Here is a 20,021-nt window from a genome sequence, read left to right as displayed (position 1 = left end):
AATTGTTTTGGCCACCACAAGTGTGGAAGGGTATGCTCAGATGTGAGTCCCTTGCTCACTGCACTATCAGGATTCAAGCAAGCCGGGCCAAAGACGGCTGTAATGCCAAAAATCGGTCCCCGGAAGCTTGTTTCCTTTCCAGTAAAGAATTTGCTTGGTAGTTTGGTCTGCCCTGTTCCCATGATGCACTGGGCCAGGGTCAGACTAATTTGCATGTAGCAAGGTTCTGAGCTGGGATAGTGCAGTGAGCTAAAAAACGGTGATGGATCAAGCCCTGATCTTTTGACTGGGTAGGAGTGTTCTGCTTAATTCAGATACTCTGTCCATCACCACCCCCTTTTGAATCGTTTTGGGCACCACAAGTGTGGAAGGGTATGCTCAGATGTGAGTCCCATGCTCACTGCACCATCAGGATTCAAGCAAGCCGGGCCGAAGACGGCTGTAATGCCAGAAACCGGTCCCCGGAAGCTTGTTTCCTTTCCAGTAAAGAATTTGCTTGGTAGTTTGGTCTGCCCTGTTCCCATGATGCACTGGGCCAGGGTCAGACTAATTTGCATGTAGCCAGGTTCTGAGCTGGGATGGTGCTGTGAGCTAAACAACTGTGATGGATCAAGCCCTGATCTTTTGACTGGGTAGGAGTGTTCTGCTTAATTCAGATACTCTGTCCATCACCACCCCCTTTTGAATCGTTTTGGCCACCACAAGTGTGGAAGGGTATGCTCAGATGTGAGTCCCTTGCTCACTGCACCATCAGGATTCAAGCAAGCCGGGCCGAAGACGGCTGTAATGCCAGAAACCGGTCCCCGGAAGCTTGTTTCCTTTCCAGTAAAGAATTTGCTTGGTAGTTTGGTCTGCCCTGTTCCCATGATGCACTGGGCCAGGGTCAGACTAATTTGCATGTAGCCAGGTTCTGAGCTGGGATGGTGCAGTGAGCTAAAAAACGGTGATGGATCAGCCCTGATCTTTTGACTGGGTAGGAGTGTTCTGCTTAATTCAGATACTCTGTCCATCACCACCCCCTTTTGAATCGTTTTGGCCACCACAAGTGTGGAAGGGTATGCTCAGATGTGAGTCCCTTGCTCACTGCACCATCAGGATTCAAGCAAGCCGGGCCGAAGACGGCTGTAATGCCAGAAACCGGTCCCCGGAAGCTTGTTTCCTTTCCAGTAAAGAATTTGCTTGGTAGTTTGGTCTGCCCTGTTCCCATGATGCACTGGGCCAGGGTCAGACTAATTTGCATGTAGCCAGGTTCTGAGCTGGGATGGTGCAGTGAGCTAAAAAACGGTGATGGATCAGCCCTGATCTTTTGACTGGGTAGGAGTGTTCTGCTTAATTCAGATACTCTGTCCATCACCACCCCCTTTTGAATCATTTTGGCCACCACAAGTGTGGAAGGGTATGCTCAGATGTGAGTCCCTTGCTCACTGCACCATCAGGATTCAAGCAAGCCGGGCCGAAGACGGCTGTAATGCCAGAAACCGGTACCCGGAAGCTTGTTTCCTTTCCAGTAAAGAATTTGCTTGGTAGTTTGGTCTGCCCTGTTCCCATGATGCACTGGGCCAGGGTCAGACGAATTTGCATGTAGCCAGGTTCTGAGCTGGGATGGTGCAGTGAGCTAAAAAACGGTGATGGATCAAGCCCTGATCTTTTGACTGGGTAGGAGTGTTCTGCTTAATTCAGATACTCTGTCCATCACCACCCCCTTTTGAATCGTTTTGGCCACCACAAGTGTGGAAGGGTATGCTCAGATGTGAGTCCCTTGCTCACTGCACCATCAGGATTCAAGCAAGCCGGGCCGAAGACGGCTGTAATGCCAGAAACCGGTCCCCGGAGGCTTGTTTCCTTTCCAGTAAAGAATTTGCTGGTAGTTTGGTCTGCCCTGTTCCCATGATGCACTGGGCCAGGGTCAGACTAATTTGCATGTAGCCAGGTTCTGAGCTGGGATGGTGCAGTGAGCTCAAAAACGGTGATGGATCAAGCCCTGATCTTTTGACTGGGTAGGAGTGTTCTGCTTAATTCAGATACTCTGTCCATCACCACCCCCTTTTGAATCGTTTTGGCCACCACAAGTGTGGAAGGGTATGCTCAGATGTGAGTCCCTTGCTCACTGCACCATCAGGATTCAAGCAAGCCGGGCCGAAGACGGCTGTAATTCCAGAAACTGGTCCTCGAAAGCTTGTTTCCTTTCCAGTAAAGAATTTGCTTGGTAGTTTGGTCTGCCCTGTTCCCATGATGCACTGGGCCAGGGTCAGACTAATTTGCATGTAGCCAGGTTCTGAGCTGGGATGGTGCAGTGAGCTAAAAAACGGTGATGGATCAAGCCCTGATCTTTTGACTGGGTAGGAGTGTTCTGCTTAATTCAGATACTCTGTCCATCACCACCCCCTTTTGAACCTCCAGTAAGCGCCACATGTTGAAAAGTCAGCCCATATCGCACCCGATGCCCAGGCTGCTGGTGCAGGGCGACTCTTCGTTTCCATCTTGAATAATTACCAAATAAAGAGACGGGCGCTCGAGGCAGGAAAACAAGAACAACGTTTATTACTCAAGAGGAGAGCATGTCATTTGGGACGCTCGCATAGTGTCTTCGGGAGATGCTCTAACAAGTTTCTCTGAGGCTTCGTCTTTTATACACAGGTTTATGACACACACACATCCTTCATTACAATCAAGACATTGTAAAGTACGAAGATATTCCAACACGTGGCTACAGTAGGGGCCCTTATCCTCCATACAATAGGAGGGGGCTGTCACGCAGCTGAGTGTGCTGTTGATTCCGTTGGAATGTGTGCTCCTGATCGAATCTCAGGGGGGTGGGGTGGTCATGATCAATAGTGGCTCCTTTCAAGAGAGGCGAGTGCATACAGTAGTGGGCAATAAACTGTATCCTCAGGCTAAGGGATGACCAGCAGTCCATGTAGACGATTAGGTTCAGAGGAAGAGGTCATCAAAGGAGGGGTATTCATGGAGGGACAGGAGGGGTTTGGTCAGGCGCGGGGTGCGATTCTCAGTGACAGAGTCATGCGGGAGGGGAGGGCTCATGACTTGTGCATGTGAGAGCGGGGGCGGTCAGGGTGCATGGGGGAAGCTTGCAGGGTCAGGGAAGGGGCGCTGGTGATCAATCGCAAACTGGGAGACCATGATACCTAAAATGGCTGTTGTGTACGCGTGTGCATGGGTCTATGCTAGCGGGATGACACAGTCAGTGCTTTAGCGCTATCCGTTCTGCTTACAACAAGGGATACAGTGAACACAAATGAACGCCGCTTATGTTTATATACAATGCCAATTTCAACAGTCGCCGCTTTTAAACATAGCTAGTACATTTGTGTGTACCCCAACTGATGGAGTGTACATATAGTCATGTGTGGCCAATGAAATAACGTTCGTCGAATGCTAGTAAATCGAGTGTAGTCATATGCAGTCGATACAATTGGCGGAATACGGTACATATGAATTTACATTCGCTGCGTTATTCATAGATTGGCATAACACGTAGTCGAGGGAAATCAGAAAAAACGTTCCGACATATTGTAGACTCAGGTTCTGACTTTCTTTTCAATGACATCAACATATAGTAAAAAGTGCTATATGAGACTTTTAGACTTAAGTGACCAAAAACATTTTGAAAGCAACAAGAATTTGAGAGAGAAAGTTCAGGAAGGGGGTCTTAGTGAAAATGTCTTTTTCAACGACGAGCCACCACTGGTAGATTCTGTTAGTCCGTTTTTCTTTTCGTTGGCGCTTTTGAGCACCGGCGGTGGAGCTATAAGTCCAGCTCGGAATCATCCTTACGCGTTGCAGGGTGCGATCAGTCCTCTGCTGTTAGATCACAGTCCTGTTTCCTAACTCATTTTCTTAGGGGTGCCTCATGCTGGGCACCTGCGTGTCTTTCTTTTTCCGTGGCAAAATCCCAGTCCATAGTCAAAGTTTATATAAAAGAGTTTGTTCAATAATCGAGGGAAGAGAGGGCGGAGTGGGGCCAGATCTTTGAACATACCAAGGGAGCAAAGGACAACGAGCAGGCGAGCCCAACAGTCGGACTCAAAAGGGGGCGGGGGACTTCAGGCACGAGTGGGTCAGCGAGTTGAGGGCTTCAAGGCAGCCCTTCATTCCTCCATCTGCTGAGTTTGAACGTTATGCCTCGTCCCGCGTCTCATTGCTCTGCGGCTCCACCTTTGGTTGTGGTCACACGTGTTCCATGATCTGTGGCCAGGCTGTGCGTCACGTCCAGCTCCTCTCCTCCGGTAATTGGATCTTTGAATGGGTAGAAAACAAGTTTTAGAAAAACTGGCAGGAGAAGACATTTATACATCTCAATTCCGTCCCCAATCCTAGGTAGGTGGGGAATAAGTTCATCGGTCACAGTCAGACTTGTCATTTATGGAGTCTGTAGGAGTGCATTGATATGAAATTCATAACTCTGTTCGGTGCTCATTCGTGACGTACGTGGAGAGAAATTGGACCTTTATACGCAGTGTACTACATCATACTCAAAATCGAGTCCTTATGTAGAGACTCGCCCTTCCCTTTAACCCAAGTATCGACACTTTCACATTTCCTTTCGGGGTCGGCTAACTCTTGTAAGTGGGACGTTATCGTCATGAAGAAGGGGGAGGGGGTGGACGTAAAACATGCTCCTCTTGGGGAGTGAACGTTAGTCAAAGTCATCAATTTCGCTTTCGAGGGTAGATGACATGAAACTGGGGTTAATCGGGGGAAAGGGGACGTTTTGGACAGGGAGCCGGGGTTGATCGGGAGAAGTGGGGTATTCTGGACATCCACATTTAAGTGCAGGGGGGTGGGACAATCGGGGCATTGGGGATCGTATTCCTACCGAGCTTGAGAAACAGAAGGCCATTGACGTTATAGTTCCCTTAGAAAAAGCCAGATTAGGGGACATCCGTTGTCATACCTGTCCGTTCCTTTACTACCACCTCGGGTTTTATCGTTTTGCAGAAAGGAGAGGTAGTAATATGGCCGGAGAGGCACAACGTCATTATACACGAAAAGAGGAAACGGGGATTTTTTGGGGGGGGGGAAGAGAGAGAGAGAGAGAGAGAGAGAGAGAGAGAGAGAGAGAGAGAGAGAGAGAGAGAGAGAGAGAGAGAGAGAGAGAGAGAGAGAGAGAGAGAGAGAGAGAGAGAGAGAGAGAGAGAGAGAGAGAGAGAGAGAGAGAGAGAGAGAGAGAGAGAGAGAGAGAGAGAGAGAGAGAGAGAGAGAGAGAGAGAGAGAGAGAGAGAGAGAGAGAGAGAGAGACCGCACTCTAAGTGGTCCATTCAGTACACGTGTGACATGGAGAGAGAAGAGAGAGGGGGGAGAGAGAGAGAGAGAGACGTGTACAATAATGGACCATTCAGTGCGCGCACAACATAGAACAACAGGGGTTAAGTAATATGGAAACACAAACGGAGGGATGACGTAGATCCATACATCACGTACACACAAACTCAGACGGGGAGACAGTACAGGTATGACATACAAAGATCCATGACAAAACATAAACAGCTATTGGCCAAAATTATCCTTTTCTGTATGCCGCGCACCCTTATCCTCCTAAGCTCTTTTTACCCCTTTCTTCTCTTTTATTCGTTGGCTGCCTTTTACTGGTGGCTTTGATTGTACACACTTACGCCGTTGGCAATTGGTCATGAACTAACCTGGTCGGGCTAATGCTCACGGGGGTTTATTCGAGTCATTTTTAGCAACTGCGTTTCCAGGCTGGGACAACAGTTGGTGTCAATTGGAGAACAATGAGGCAGCTTTTAGTTACATGTCTGTGAGGATGCGAAAAAGGATGCAGTAGATTTTGAATGCATTGGCAATATTCCTAGTCCTCTCGGCGGAGGATACTTGTGTAAACCTTACCTCGAAATATACCCTAAACTTTTCCCTATTCAGTTAGGTGTGGAGTGCTTAATCATGTGTGCACATTATTTTTGGTGGTATTATTCGGAATGCGTGGGCACCATAATAAAACGCCTTTTTCCCGTCTTCTTCGTCCGCTAGATCACCATTTTCCTTCTTTGTTATTCTTAATCGATGTTCCAAGGTGACCTGCAGAAAGAAGGAAAAAGAAGGGGTGCGGGGGGCAGCATTTTAAGAACACATCAGCGCGCATAAACCCGAAAAGGCTTTTACTTACTACATACTCGGTCTATCTCCCCGGAACGCAGTTCTTGCCAACTCGGCATTTAAGCCTAGATGAACCTTTTAGTGTGTGAGAGATGTTTATCGGAAGCCGGTGGATAGCATAGGTCACCCAAGTGTGGTATTACGGATCGTATGTAGGGAGGCCAGATGGCACTCCTTTGGAGCGACTTAGGGGCATTTTTAGCACAATTTTTTCTGATACCGGTAGCATATAAAGTATAGACTGAATTCCAGGGTCTTTTATTTAGCGGTTGCTTTGGGCTGTACAAAAATGTGCAGAGTACATACAACAAAACCTGTTCCATTCATTTTTGGCAGTATCTCTGCATACTATACTTTTTAATCCTTAAACAGTGGTCATTTATTCAAAACTTACTAATTCACACGTGACAACTACGTTTGCTTTTTCCAAAAATCTTTAATAAGAATGTCGGTGCATAAATATGGGCCTACGACCCCGTGGGCCAGCCACGGAGCAGGCTGGAACTGTAGATGCGGGGATACTTTATTAATAAAAACTTTAGTGGAGTCAGTGGTCGTTTATTTCATAATAAAAAGTGCGAAAAGCGCAAAAAATCATGTAGAGACTTCAGTGTGAGCGAGTGTCATAAGTGTTGGGCTTCCAACTTTCAATAATCATGATGTGCGAAACTTAAACAACAATTCATTGTCCGAATGTTCAATCAATACCCATCTGATGTCAATTTACCGTCTGAACACATAATCAGTACCCATCCAATATCAATTCATTTCCCGAACCTATAACCAGTACCCATCCCATATCAATTCATTTCCCGAACTGACAGTACACATTCTGAATCCATTAATTGTCCGAACACGTAATCAGTACACATCCTATATCAATTCATGCGGTTAAGAAACCCTCCATACATATCTCATGACACCAGGACTGAACAATCGGGGTACAACAAGGAGTTGAAAGTTTCATTTGCACAGCGCCATTTTGGGTGCAGTCAGGCAGAACCAGGCATAGTCTGAATGTCTACTAACTCGTGGTTGGCCCAGAGTTTCTTTTGGCAGTCCAAAAGTTCCGTTAAAGGGTAGAAGAAGGGATCGGTGGTTTGAACCATCAATCAAAAGGGGAGGGAGGCAACAATGTTCCTACCGGGTCATACTGTGCTTTCACCGGAACTGATCCGAACTGTGGTCTGCAGGATTCTAGTCATTCAAACTGAGGCTGGCGACAGCATGGAAGCGTTGACGTCCTGCGGCTACATTTCCATTGTTTCGTGGGCAATCATGGCAGTCATTCCCCACGGGGGTATCTGCGGGGGTCGGGGATTCCCGCGGCTCCTCTAGAATCTTCAAGGTTGCGGAGAACTATGGTGGTGGAGTCACCAAGTGACCGGGCCATTCCTTCATGCTGGGCCCGCTCTTGCCAGGTCGACCGCCATTTTGAAAGTTCGGCAGCTACCGGCGATCGCGGGGTCAAATGAGCGGACAGGCTCCACCCTGCCGGGCGAGGCGTTGCAGCATCGCCACAGTGGAAGAACCCTTTTCCGGGCGCCTGGAGCGCTGAGGGTGCAGCTGGGAAGCCTCCACCTGGGGAGGCGGGAGAGGCTTGTACGCACCGCCTCTCCCTCCCAGTGCACCCCACGACGTCTCGCTTGACATTTGTTATGGCCGGACCAGGTGATGAGGACGAGGGGGGGGTCGGAGGCATGTGCAAGACATCCCCCCCCCCCAGTGTTGTTGCGGCCGTTACGGAAGAGAAGAGAAATGTCCCGTCCGTCTTTGGGCCGGGCCTCTGGTTAATGGCGGTCAGACGCTCCTTGCCATGGCTGGGAGAGAGAGAGGGACAACCTGCAACTCTCCAGTGTTACCGCCACCGCGGCCAAATCCCGTCGGCCTCGGCCTCTGGTTGATGGTGGCCGGACTGGGAGAGGGAGGGGAGGGTCGAGGACACAGACATTCCCTCCCCTGCAACTCTCCAGGGTGGTCGTAGCAATCCCCCTGGCCGGGTCCCGTTGGCCTCGGCCTCGGCCTCTCCTCCGGCTACACCCTACGTGATGATCTCCTGTCGACGGTTGGCAGCAGGACCCGCCCTATATGTGTTGTTTCCGGCTGGGCGTAGCCGCAACCCTGTTGCACTTTGGAAGTTTCCAGAATGGGGCGGATGTCTGCTGACTTGTATCTTTCCCAGTTTTGCCGTTATTTGGGCGTGGCAGGCGGTGGGACAGACATGTTTGGGGCAGTGAGGGGCAGTGAAGCCTCGTTGCCTTGTGACCGTTGCAATGTCACGCTTGGTTTCTCTTACTGTTTTCAGGTTTCTTATTACGGACTTTTTCTAACGTTTCTTGTTTCTAGGACAGTCATAGGTTTTATCATTAAGTATTGTTATCGTTTCCTTTGTTCGTTATTTAATAAAAAGTTCATCAGTGGCCTACTGATTTTCGTTTTCCTATTCCTTTCTTTCCAGGTTGTTTCATGCTAAAGTTTCTGTTAACAGGGTATAGTGATCACTTCGTTATTATTTTATATATGTTCTTTTCACTAGGGGTGCTCTCTGGTCGGGCCAGATGACCTTCCCCCAGTAAATGGTCCGGGTGAGACTGGCGTATCAATCAGTGGGGAGTAGATAGGCATGACAGATTACAACAGGGGACAAAGGTCCGCATTACCTACCCTTCACCATTTGCAAAGACTAGACAGAGCATGGCGACTCTGTGCTTGTTTGCAAATAGAGAATACCTCCAAAAAGAACCAATTCCAAACAGTCAATGTTCGGACAATCAATCAATCAATGAGGAATGAAATAGGTACGACGTGTTAAAGGTTTGCGTTACCTACCCTTCACTAGCGGCAAAGGGAGAGAGAATATTCCTATTCTTCCCCGTTTGCAGGCAGAGAAGATCCTTAAGAGAACCAACTTCGAACAATTCAATGCTCGATTCAATCAATCAATCAATGGGGAGAAAAATAGGTATGACGGATTACCATGGGGACAAAAGTCTGCATTACCTATCCTTCACTATCTGCAAAGACTAAACAGAGTATGGCGACTCTGTGCTTGTTTGCAAATAGAGAATCTCTCAGAAGCAATCAATAAGTAATACTAGTATTTTCAAACAATCAATCAATCAATTTCGCAATTTGTCGTGTGTCACGACCTTACCCGGACCGGACCATGTGGACAGTTCTTCGCCTTCCTTTTTTCCAGCGCTCGATCGGTCTCTTTTCTCCATGTTTTTACCGCAGCAGTCCTGTGGGATTCCAGGACAATAGGTCACTTGAAAGAGAGGTCCGTTCGGAATCGGTGAAGTTCATTCAATCGGCAGCCGGACGAGGGCCCTCTCAAGGCAGGTATACTCCAATCATTTAGATGTTCACCCATCGTCTGGACCTCTCTTACCGGACCTTATGTCGCTGATGGGCCCCGCGTTGGGCGCCAATTGTTGAAAAGTCAGCCCATATCGCACCCGATGCCCAGGCTGCTGGTGCAGGGCGACTCTTCGTTTCCATCTTGAATAATTACCAAATAAAGAGACGGGCGCTGGAGGCAGGAAAACAAGAACAACGTTTATTACTCAAGAGGAGAGCATGTCATTTGGGACGCTCGCATAGTGTCTTCGGGAGATGCTCTAACAAGTTTCTCTGAGGCTTTGTCTTTTATACACAGGTTTATGACACACACACATCCTTCATTACAATCAAGACATTGTAAAGTACGAAGATATTCCAACACGTGGCTACAGTAGGGGCCCTTATCCTCCATACAATAGGAGGGGGCTGTCACGCAGCTGAGTGTGCTGTTGATTCCGTTGGAATGTGTGCTCCTGATCGAATCTCAGGGGGGTGGGGTGGTCATGATCAATAGTGGCTCCTTTCAAGAGAGGCGAGTGCATACAGTAGTGGGCAATAAACTGTATCCTCAGGCTAAGGGATGACCAGCAGTCCATGTAGACGATTAGGTTCAGAGGAAGAGGTCATCAAAGGAGGGGTATTCATGGAGGGACAGGAGGGGTTTGGTCAGGCGCGGGGTGCGATTCTCAGTGACAGAGTCATGCGGGAGGGGAGGGCTCATGACTTGTGCATGTGAGAGCGGGGGCGGTCAGGGTGCATGGGGGAAGCTTGCAGGGTCAGGGAAGGCGCGCTGGTGATCAATCGCAAACTGGGAGACCATGATACCTAAAATGGCTGTTGTGTACGCGTGTGCATGGGTCTATGCTAGCGGGATGACACAGTCAGTGCTTTAGCGCTATCCGTTCTGCTTACAACAAGGGGTACAGTGAACACAAATGAACGCCGCTTATGTGTATATACAATGCCAATTTCAACACACAGAGCTGCGTTGCAGAGAGGTGTAAAAAGGGCGTGGCCTGGCCCACCTCTCTGCAACGCAGTGGCACTTACTGGAGGTACCTGGTGGGATTGTTGGCCCCCAGGGACCCTCAGGATTCAAGAGGAATTATTTCCCCAACTTAAAACGCGCCACAGGGCATGTTTGCACACATGTCACCTCAGGCCCCGTCCCCTCCCTTCACCGCGGTGCAAACGCACCCATGGCGCGTTTTAAGTTGGGAGATTAAGTCCCCTTGAATCGTGAGGGTCCCCGGGGTCCAACTAGCCCACCAGGTACCTCCAGTAAGGGCCACAAAGCTGCGTTGCAGAGAGGTGGAAAAAGCTGCATGGCCTGGACCACCTCTCTGCAATGCAGCGCAATGCCGCTTACTGGAAGCACCTGGTGTGCTAGTTGGCCCCAGGGGCCCTCTGGATTAAAAGAGAATTCATTCACTAACTTAAAACGCGCCACAGGACCTGTTTGCACACATGTCACCTCAGGCCCCGCCCCCTCCCTTCACCACGTCAGGATTGAAAGGGAATTTATTCCCCAACTTAAAACGCGCCACAGGTCGTGTTTGCACACATGTCACCTCAGGCCCCACCCCCTCCCTTCACCACTGTGCAAATGCACCCGTGGCACATTTTAAGTTGGGAGATTAAATCCCCTTGAATCCTGAGGGTCCCTGGGGTCCAAGTAGCCCACCAGGTACCTCCAGTAAGCGCCACAGATCTGGGTTGCAGAGAGGTGTAAAAAGGGGCGTGGCCTGGACCACCTCTCTGCAACGCAGGCTTGTGGCGCTTACTGGAGGTACCTGGTGACCTAGTTGGTCCTCAGTGGCCATCAGGATTGAAGGGGAATTAATTCCCCAACTTAAAACGCGCCACAGGGCCTGTTTGCACACATGACACCTCAGACTTGCTCCTTTGCTTCACAACTGTACAAACGCGCCCCGTGGCGCATTTTAAGTTGGGGGATAAAGTCCCTTTCAATCCTGAGGTTCCCTGGGGTTCAACTAGCCCACCAGGTACCTCCACTAAGCACCACAGAGCTGCGTTGCAGAGAGGTGAAAAAAGGGGCATGGTCTGGACCACCTCTCAGCAACGCAGCCCTGTGGCGCTTACTGGAGGTACCTGGTGGGCTAGTTGGCCCCCAGGGACCCCCAGTATTGAAGGGGAATCAATTCCCCAATTTCAAAGAGTGTTGCTGGGAAGGGGCGGGGCCTCCGGCACGATTGCGTGTTTTTTAACTTATTTATTTTTAAGAAGGGGTTTGTTTGGCCCCCCTTCCTTAACTATTTTATGGGCCCTTAGGACCCCATTCCCCAGGGCCAGACCCCTGTTTTTGTAAAAAATGGAAGGGGACCACTTGGCCCCCCTCCCGAGGCCATATGCGGCCCCGGGGACCCCATCCCCCGGGACATGGCCACTGTTTTTTTATATATATATTTGTAAGGGGGCTGTGTGGCCCCCTCTTCAGGCCATTTATGGCACTGGGGATCCCATTCCCCAGGGCAGGCCTTTGAGTGTTTTTAAAAAACAAATAAAAAAATTATTGCCCCCACGGTCAATGCCAGCTCCCCGCCTCCTGCGGGAGCCGGCATTGCTTTTCCACATGGGGAGCAGTTAACATGCAGCTCCCCGTGTGGAAAAGCAACCTGGTTTGGATTTTGGAAGAGAGAGCAGGTTTCCTGCTCTCTCTTCCAAAATCCAAACCACAGTTTGCTATGGCAGGGCGGGAGCTGTAAGGCTCGCGCCCTGCCATAGCAAACAGCAGTGTCCTGGGGGTGGGCACCCCAGGACACTGCAGGAGCGGGCCCTGGGGTGGGGCGTGGTTCTCAGGGCCATCATTGGTTGTGGGAGGGGGGTCACACGGCCACCCCTCCCATCCAAAGCACAGCCCCAGGGAGGTGGTGGACCCCAGGGATTTGGGGTCTGTGTTCCCCCCTGGAAATCATTAATAAATGCCTCGGGGTGGCAGTCCCCTGGGCTTGGGGGGGCTTTGAGACCCCCTGCACATTTTAAAATGAGTCCTGGGGGTGGCGGTCCCCAGAGCTGGGGGGGCTGTGTGCCCCCACCGCAACTATTAAATCAAGCCCCGGGAAGGTAGCAGTGCCCAGGGCAGTGTGGGGGGATTAGGGCCCCCCCACACATTTTGTTCACTGCCCCTGGGACTTGGCCTAATCAGGGGCTTCAACACCACAAAGCGCGGGAGGCACTGCTTTGTTTTTTTTTTAAATGTTCAGCCGGATTCGCGCACCCAGCGCAAATTAGGCCGTTTTTTTTTATTTACAAAAAAATGCTTTTTGGGGCCCTGAGGGTCCTTGTGTGAACCTCTGAGCAGGCCTAGGGGGTCAGGGTGTTACTACCCTGCCCCCTTTTCTTGTTTTACTCGTTTGTTTTTCTGTTTTCTTGTGCCTCGGTTCCCGAGGCACAAGATGGCTGTCAACACTTCCTGGTTTAGAGTGTTGACAGCCATTTACCATAAAGCTCGTGTTCGGGAGGGTGCGCTGATCGTCCGTGCCTCTATGTATCGAAACTTTTCTTTTTTTATTTTCTCCACGGATTTACACCATTTAAGAAAAAGAGTTCTTTCTGAAACAAGGGCGACCTTTATGCCAAATTTGGCATAATTCCGTTCAGCAGTTCAAGCTGTAGCCGTGTCTAAAGTTTCCTATGTAAAATGCATTTTTCAACCTCTTTTTTTTTAATTTCTCAGGAACCACTGACTGGATTTACACCATTTAAGAATAAGAGTTGTTTCTGAAAGAAGGGCTACCTTTCTGCCAAATTTGGTGTAATTCCGTTCAGCAGTTAGGGCTGTAGCCGTGTCTAAAGTTTCCTATGGGAATTAACATGGAGAAAACATGTTTTGAGACCCCACTTTTTTCTCTCCCCTGCTTGCCAATTCACTCCAAAACTTTTAAGATAGGAGCTGACTGGACCGCCCCACGAGTTTAGAAAATTTCGCGAAGATTCGTCAACCGGCGCCAAAGTTATTGGGAAAAGAAAAAATGCTTTTTGAATAGAAACAAGGTCCTAACTATAACTACCTACTGGCGACCGCCAGTAGGTAATATATATATATATATATATATATCTGGCTCAGCTTCCTTCACAGTCTGCAAAAGAATCGACCTCACTCGTATGGGGGAAGTCACAAAACGGTTTTATTCACCAAGATTTAATGACACAGGACACGTTTCTGCATAGCGCCTTTATATATATATATATTTTTACAGGGATAGTGTGAAAAGTGGGATGGAGAGCACAGCTGGCAGCATCAGGGCGCAAGAGTTGCTGAAAAGCGAGTGCATGGGGAGGGGCAGTGGCATAACCTGGACATAAAATACAAAGATCAGTGTGAAAGGGGCATGATCTTTGCTTAATTTTTGTATGTGGTTGTTAGTGTGTTGTGTATGAGTTTTTGTATGAGTGTGTGTGTTCTGTATGTGTGTTTGTGTTTTTATCTGTGTGTTGTGCCTATGTGGGTGTTTGGACAAAATGTTGTGTTTATCCTGATATCAGACTCATTGCAATAATATAGTTATATGGAAAATATAATCAACAAGAATATTGCAGGGAATAATATCTTTTTCTATTATTCTTTTTATTATTCTTGTTAAAAATATTGGTGTAAGTAATATGTTTTTGATGTTTTTACAAAGTTAGAGCTGGTATTAGTGTAATATTTGTGGTGTTTTACTGTTTCATTTTCATGTAGTTAATTTTTTTATAGAATATTGTAACAAAAAATGTAAAGTGTGTTTTAATAAAAAAAAGTTTTACTTTTTGTAATGGATTTTTAGATTTTTATTTGTATTTGTTAGTAGAGGAATGCATTTATTTTTAAGGAAAATGTTATTAAGTGTATTAATATTTAAGTATACATTCTATATATTTTAATATAGGTTTTTTATTTTTTATTAAATTTTTATTTTATTTATTTATTAAAATGATAGTAACATTATCATTTTATGTGTATATTTTGTACTGTATTTGGGTGTTTACACGTCATACATGCATATTTATATCTTACTTAATATAGTTGTTAATTTTATAATGTATGAAAAATGTTTTGATTATTAATTATATATTTTAATATATTAGGAAATTAAAAGGTTTATTTAGTGCAATATTAAATGTAACAATGTTTTACTGTTTTGTTTTTACAAAACTGATAATAACATTTATATTATTATAAATGTTATTTTATAGAAAATTATTAATTATTGTTGACATTTTGAACTTTTTTATTTTGTTTGTATTTTGTTATTATTCGTGTAGACTGTCAGTTAAGTATAACAGAGAAATGGTATGTAATTTTGAGTGTTAATATCTGTAATATATGTAATAATTTATAGTTGTATATTTGTATTTGTTTTTGTGGTGTAACAGAAAATTTGATGACTTCAGTAGGTTAAACCTTTTATACGATGGTTTAGAATATGGAATTACTTTGCCTAATTTTCTAATACCGCCCCAAAAATGGTTTGGATTTGATTGGGAATAGTACTTTTAACCTTTTCAATGCCCAACATATTCTAAAAAGTATTTAGATTAGAGAGAGAGTTGTAAACCAGACTCCTCCATTATCCAACATCTTCCCAAAATTGATTTGATTGGAGTGAGGATAGTAATTTTGATTCCTTCAGTGTCAAACATATGCATCAAAGTGCTTAAGATGGGCGTGGGAATAGTACATTTGATCCCTTAAGTCTCCAACACCTTCTTCAAATTGGTTTAGATGGGAGTGGAAATAATAAATCTGGCCCCATCACTGTCAAACACTTTTCTAAACTGGTACGTCGGTGTGGGAATCGTTTTTTTGGTTTGTTTAGTGTCCAACACATTTTCTAAAATATCTATATTGGAGTAGGAGTAATAAATCTGACCCCTCCATTGTCCAACACATTCCTTAAAGTGGTTTAGATTGCAGTGGGAATAGTAAATCAGACCCATTCAATTTCCAACACCTTTCCCAAAATGGTTTAGATTGGAGTAAAAAACGTGATTTTGATAGCTCGAGTGTCCTGGACATTCTACAAAATTATTTAGTTTGGAGTGGGAATAGTAAATTTGATATCTCCAGTGTGTGACGCCTTCCCCAAAATTGTAGGAATAATGAATTTGACCCTTTCAGTGTCAAACACCTATTCTAAAATGTTTGTATTGGATTGGAAATAATAATGTTGACCCCTTTTGTGTCCAACAAATTCTTTAAAGTGGTTTGGATCGGAGTGGGAATAAGATCAAGGGATAAAATTAGTGATTTTAAGGCAAAAATGTGTTCATCAGAAGTGTTTTTACTTCTTGTTTGAAGGAGGCAGTAGACACTAGCTTGGAACAAGGATTATCTCACACATAGATCACAGCCTGTCTATTTTGCCACTTTTAGATCTGAATTTAAGACAATCACTACTGGAGTTCAACAATGATCAGCACTGACTCATCTATTATTTTTACTCTCTGTGGAATCACTTATTCGCTCCTTTGGTCCAAAGGACACTAGCTGTGCAGGTGATATGAGCAGCGGCCCGTGCAGATAAGTGCGGTGAGGCCAGGTGGGGGAGGATTTCGACAGACGAAGACAAGGGCAAATTATTTTTTTATTGAATTTTCCCTCATGGTCATCTGTCAAATCCCTCCCCAACCAGGCCCCACCACTTCTACCTGCACGGGTCGCTCCTGGAGGATACACAGATTCTGTTTTCCCTGAGGTTCCTGTTTGCCTACTATAAACAAAAGGAAGTAGCCGCTCAACTGAAGGCGTCCGTCAGGGCTGTATTTTGGCCCCATTTTTGTTTTTAGTTTACACAAATGTTATAGAAACATTTTTGTTGGAAAAAGGTTTGGACTTCCCTAAAATAAACGGCAAACATATACCTTTATTGTCTTATGCAGACGATACTGTGCTAATGACTTTAACTGCAACAAGTATGCAAATATGCTTGAATGCTTTTAATGAATTTATGCTGGAATTAGACCTAAAGGTTAACTTTACAAAATCATTCACAATGGTTTGCGGCCCAAATAGGACCAAAACCCGTAAATTTGTTGTGGATAATATGGTTATTGAAAAATTTCCAAATTTTAATTATTTGGGAAATCTTTTTAATAAAACCTTGAATTGAGACCCTTTAATAACAAATCGGGTACAAAAGACAACTAGATCTATAGAGGCCCTCTTTCGTTTTGCAAGCAAATTAGGTCAAAAACCAATCGCTGAACTAAAGATATTGTATAAATCTAAATGCTTGCCAGTTGCGACCTATGGAGCAGGGATATGGGGATACTACAAAAGTACATGTAGTGTGGGTGTGTGGACAGGCGGGAGTCTTTCTACTGGGGAATTATGAATAGGCTGGAGACTTGTTCTGCGTAAGGATGGTTTTATTTTGATAACGGTTTTGCGAGTCCTGAAAGTCAGCCTTTCTCTTGCAAAGTCGGCCCGGTCCGTGGTGGCGTCCGTTCTGGTCGAGGATGACGAGGCCGTCCTCTTTCATGTGATGGTATGGATATCTTCAAGGGACAGCGCTGTGGGTTTCTTGCTCTGTGTCAGCTCCGAAAAAGAGAAACCAACAGAGGGATATCGTCACTTTCACTATCTGATATCATGCGACCCACGGGAACCGAGTGAAGTGAAGGAACACCAGTGCTTCACAATTTCTTGCCGGTGCTCTGTGCTCGGGAGATAGTGAGGTACGAGGGGGGGGATTAGGAAGGTAGGATGTGAGGGAAGGTAAAAGGAAGGTGAGGACTATATACACTATGTAACATGGGCCCCCTTGCCCCTGACCCGAGCTGCCCAACGCCGCCGTACCTGTGACAGCCACACTCCTCCCTCGGGAGTGTGCCACGGCGGTTCACCGGGTCGTTGGCGTCCTGGCTCTCCACCGTCTTCCGCTCTCTCTCCTCCGGTCTTTTCACGTCCTCCTCAGTGCTCTCCGTCCTTCTCGTCCCGATGCTCGTCTCCAGTTCTCCGCTCCACTTCCTCCTGGGTGTAAACACACCCCGAATAGAGGGCTTCCTGGCTTTTGTCCAGTCCGGGTCCTCCTACGTCATGAGGGGGCGTGGTCTCTTCATTTACGAAGGCCCAGTTAAAGGCGCCCTCCTGCAATTCTCCTCCGGCGTCGGAAAGCAACGGACTGGTGTCCCATTCAGACTGAGGGGAAGGAGGGGAGGGACAATCAGCGATCCACCACGTAACAGGGGTTCCCGTTCCCACCCGTTACAGTACACAAATACAAATCATGGAGAACAAGTTTTTAAAATGTCTTTTATCAGTTCCAAATAGTTCTCCCAAAACTTTTTGTCATTCCGAGGTGGGTTTAGACTTCATGAGTGACAGTATTCATGTGTCCCCACTGCTTCTATGGGGAAAAATATGGTCCTCAGAAAACCTGTTGTTCTCAAAAGAAATCCTAAAAGATTGTGTAAATTTGGATAATGCCATGCAGATTCCATGGCTGTGTTATGTAAAGGAAACCTTTTTTAAAATTGGTCTTGGTAACTTTTATGATAACCCAGATTCTATTAAAGCAGACACCAAGATTGTGATTAAGAATGCATATCGTACTATATTAGGCTTGTCTAAATATGACAAACAACTATCATATCAAGCAGTTATACCACAGCAACAGTTCTACATATCTTTTACTACACATACGCAATGGCGTTTTTATTTGACTAGATTTCGGCTAAATGCACTGCACTTTTAAGTTGCTTTTCCGAAGCAAGGGTGTTGGTGTGAGAGGCTACCCCCTTGCCCATGTGATAATGAAGCTCAACAATGCACAATGCACTTTGTGCTTTTTTGCACACTCTACAAAGCTCCAAGAGATTGTTTTATTAAACCCCTCCTAAGGGAAATTCGACCTTGTAATTTTAAGGAAGGTTTGGAGCAGCTAAGATCATTATAAACTCCTGCTATATGTAGCTCTATGCTTAGCTTTATTAGATCGCCCCTTTTAATCAGGAATCGCTACTGATAGCATGTTTTCTGATATGACATATTGTGTTTGCTACTGAAAGCCATTGAAACCTATAGAAAATACTATTGATGATCTATATGAATGCATTTAGTTAAAACGTACTAAGTTTTGGCAGTTGTGGTGCATAACCAAGTGGGTTGGTGTGAGAGGCTAACACACCTGTACATGTGGTAATGTAATTTGATAAAGCATAGTGCACTTTACATCTTTTAGCTTGCTTTTACAATAAGCTATTAAACTCTTCCTGAGGGATATTTGATCTTGACTATATAAGGAAGTCTGGAGTTATAGAGATTAATATTAATTGTTTTTTAATGTAATTTTTATGCTTAGCTCTATTGGATTGATTTTTAAGAATTTGTATATGAATACAATGTTTATTGATATTGTGCTTTTTGCTATACTGCGTTTTGTGTTTCTGTTTTTGAACCTTTGGATATGAAATACCATTTGTGAATTTGTATGTCAAATTGTATACTTTTATGATTCTTTTGAATCGAATAAAGTTATTTATGATGATGATGATGATGATGAAGTAGCCGCTCAACTGTAATAAGTTGTTACATTTGACACTTCTGATGTCACAATGCCTGCAGCTTGAGAAAGCAGTTGGGGTGAAAGCCAGGTCATAGAGCATATTTAAAGCTGAACTTTAAAAAACGAAAATTAAAGGTGGTACTTTCTTCTCCTGCTCTGTTTTTCTAGATGAACAGTGATAAAAATAAAGAAGCTATGTATGTCAAATTGTTTACTTTTTCCACTCTTTGGTGAATTATCAAAAAGACAGAATCTCTCTGCATGTTTCTACACATTCTGAGCTACTGCACTTTTGTTTTAATCTGACATTTATTAACCTAACTGTAATATCTTTTTGTAACAAATATCTAACTGCTTTTTGATTAGTTAATTTTGCACTAGAGATTCTAATTGTATTCTTCATGTTTACAAACATATATCTCTTTCATATGAAAGAGTACCACACCAATAATTCAAGTTGTTTGCAGAAAGGATGATTTTATGACCATGTATTAGAAGGAATAAAATACTCTGTGCCATACATTATAAGGCAGAAGGTACTTAATACCTTGGAGTTCCATGACCTTATAAAGGAACTTGGCCTTTGGCTTGTTGTCCTCTACAGTCAAAAAACTCATCAACCACATGGAAAATTCTTACAGTGTATGTCAGAGAGGGGAGGAGAGGAGGGGAGTGGGATGAGGGGAGATGAGGGGAGGGGGAGGCAAGGCAAGGTAACATTTATCATGGCTACACCCAAGTCTTTTCCTGGGAGAAATGTCATGAGAGGTAAATTACAGCTCCACCAAGATTAAACATGTCATGTGGTAATGCCGGTGATATCTTCCAAAAGTGCTTTGAGGCCTTTCTGAAGCACACCCCAAGTTTGGTGCTGCTTTTTTGAGTGCTACCACAATCTGTGTTTATATATGGAGGCTTGCATATTCAGAAGTCTACTGGGACCCTGTTTAGCTTATTATGCGCCCCTGTGGAGCTGCTGGTAGTGAACTAAGGATCAACAGATCAAATGGACTGATCTGTGAGGTTTAATGCATT

The sequence above is a fragment of the Lissotriton helveticus genome, chromosome 4_1 (assembly GCF_964261635.1).
Source record: "Lissotriton helveticus chromosome 4_1, aLisHel1.1, whole genome shotgun sequence".
Classification (NCBI taxonomy): domain Eukaryota; kingdom Metazoa; phylum Chordata; class Amphibia; order Caudata; family Salamandridae; genus Lissotriton; species Lissotriton helveticus.
The sequence above is the reverse complement of the archived record's forward strand: the minus strand, read 5'-3'. Positions refer to the sequence as shown.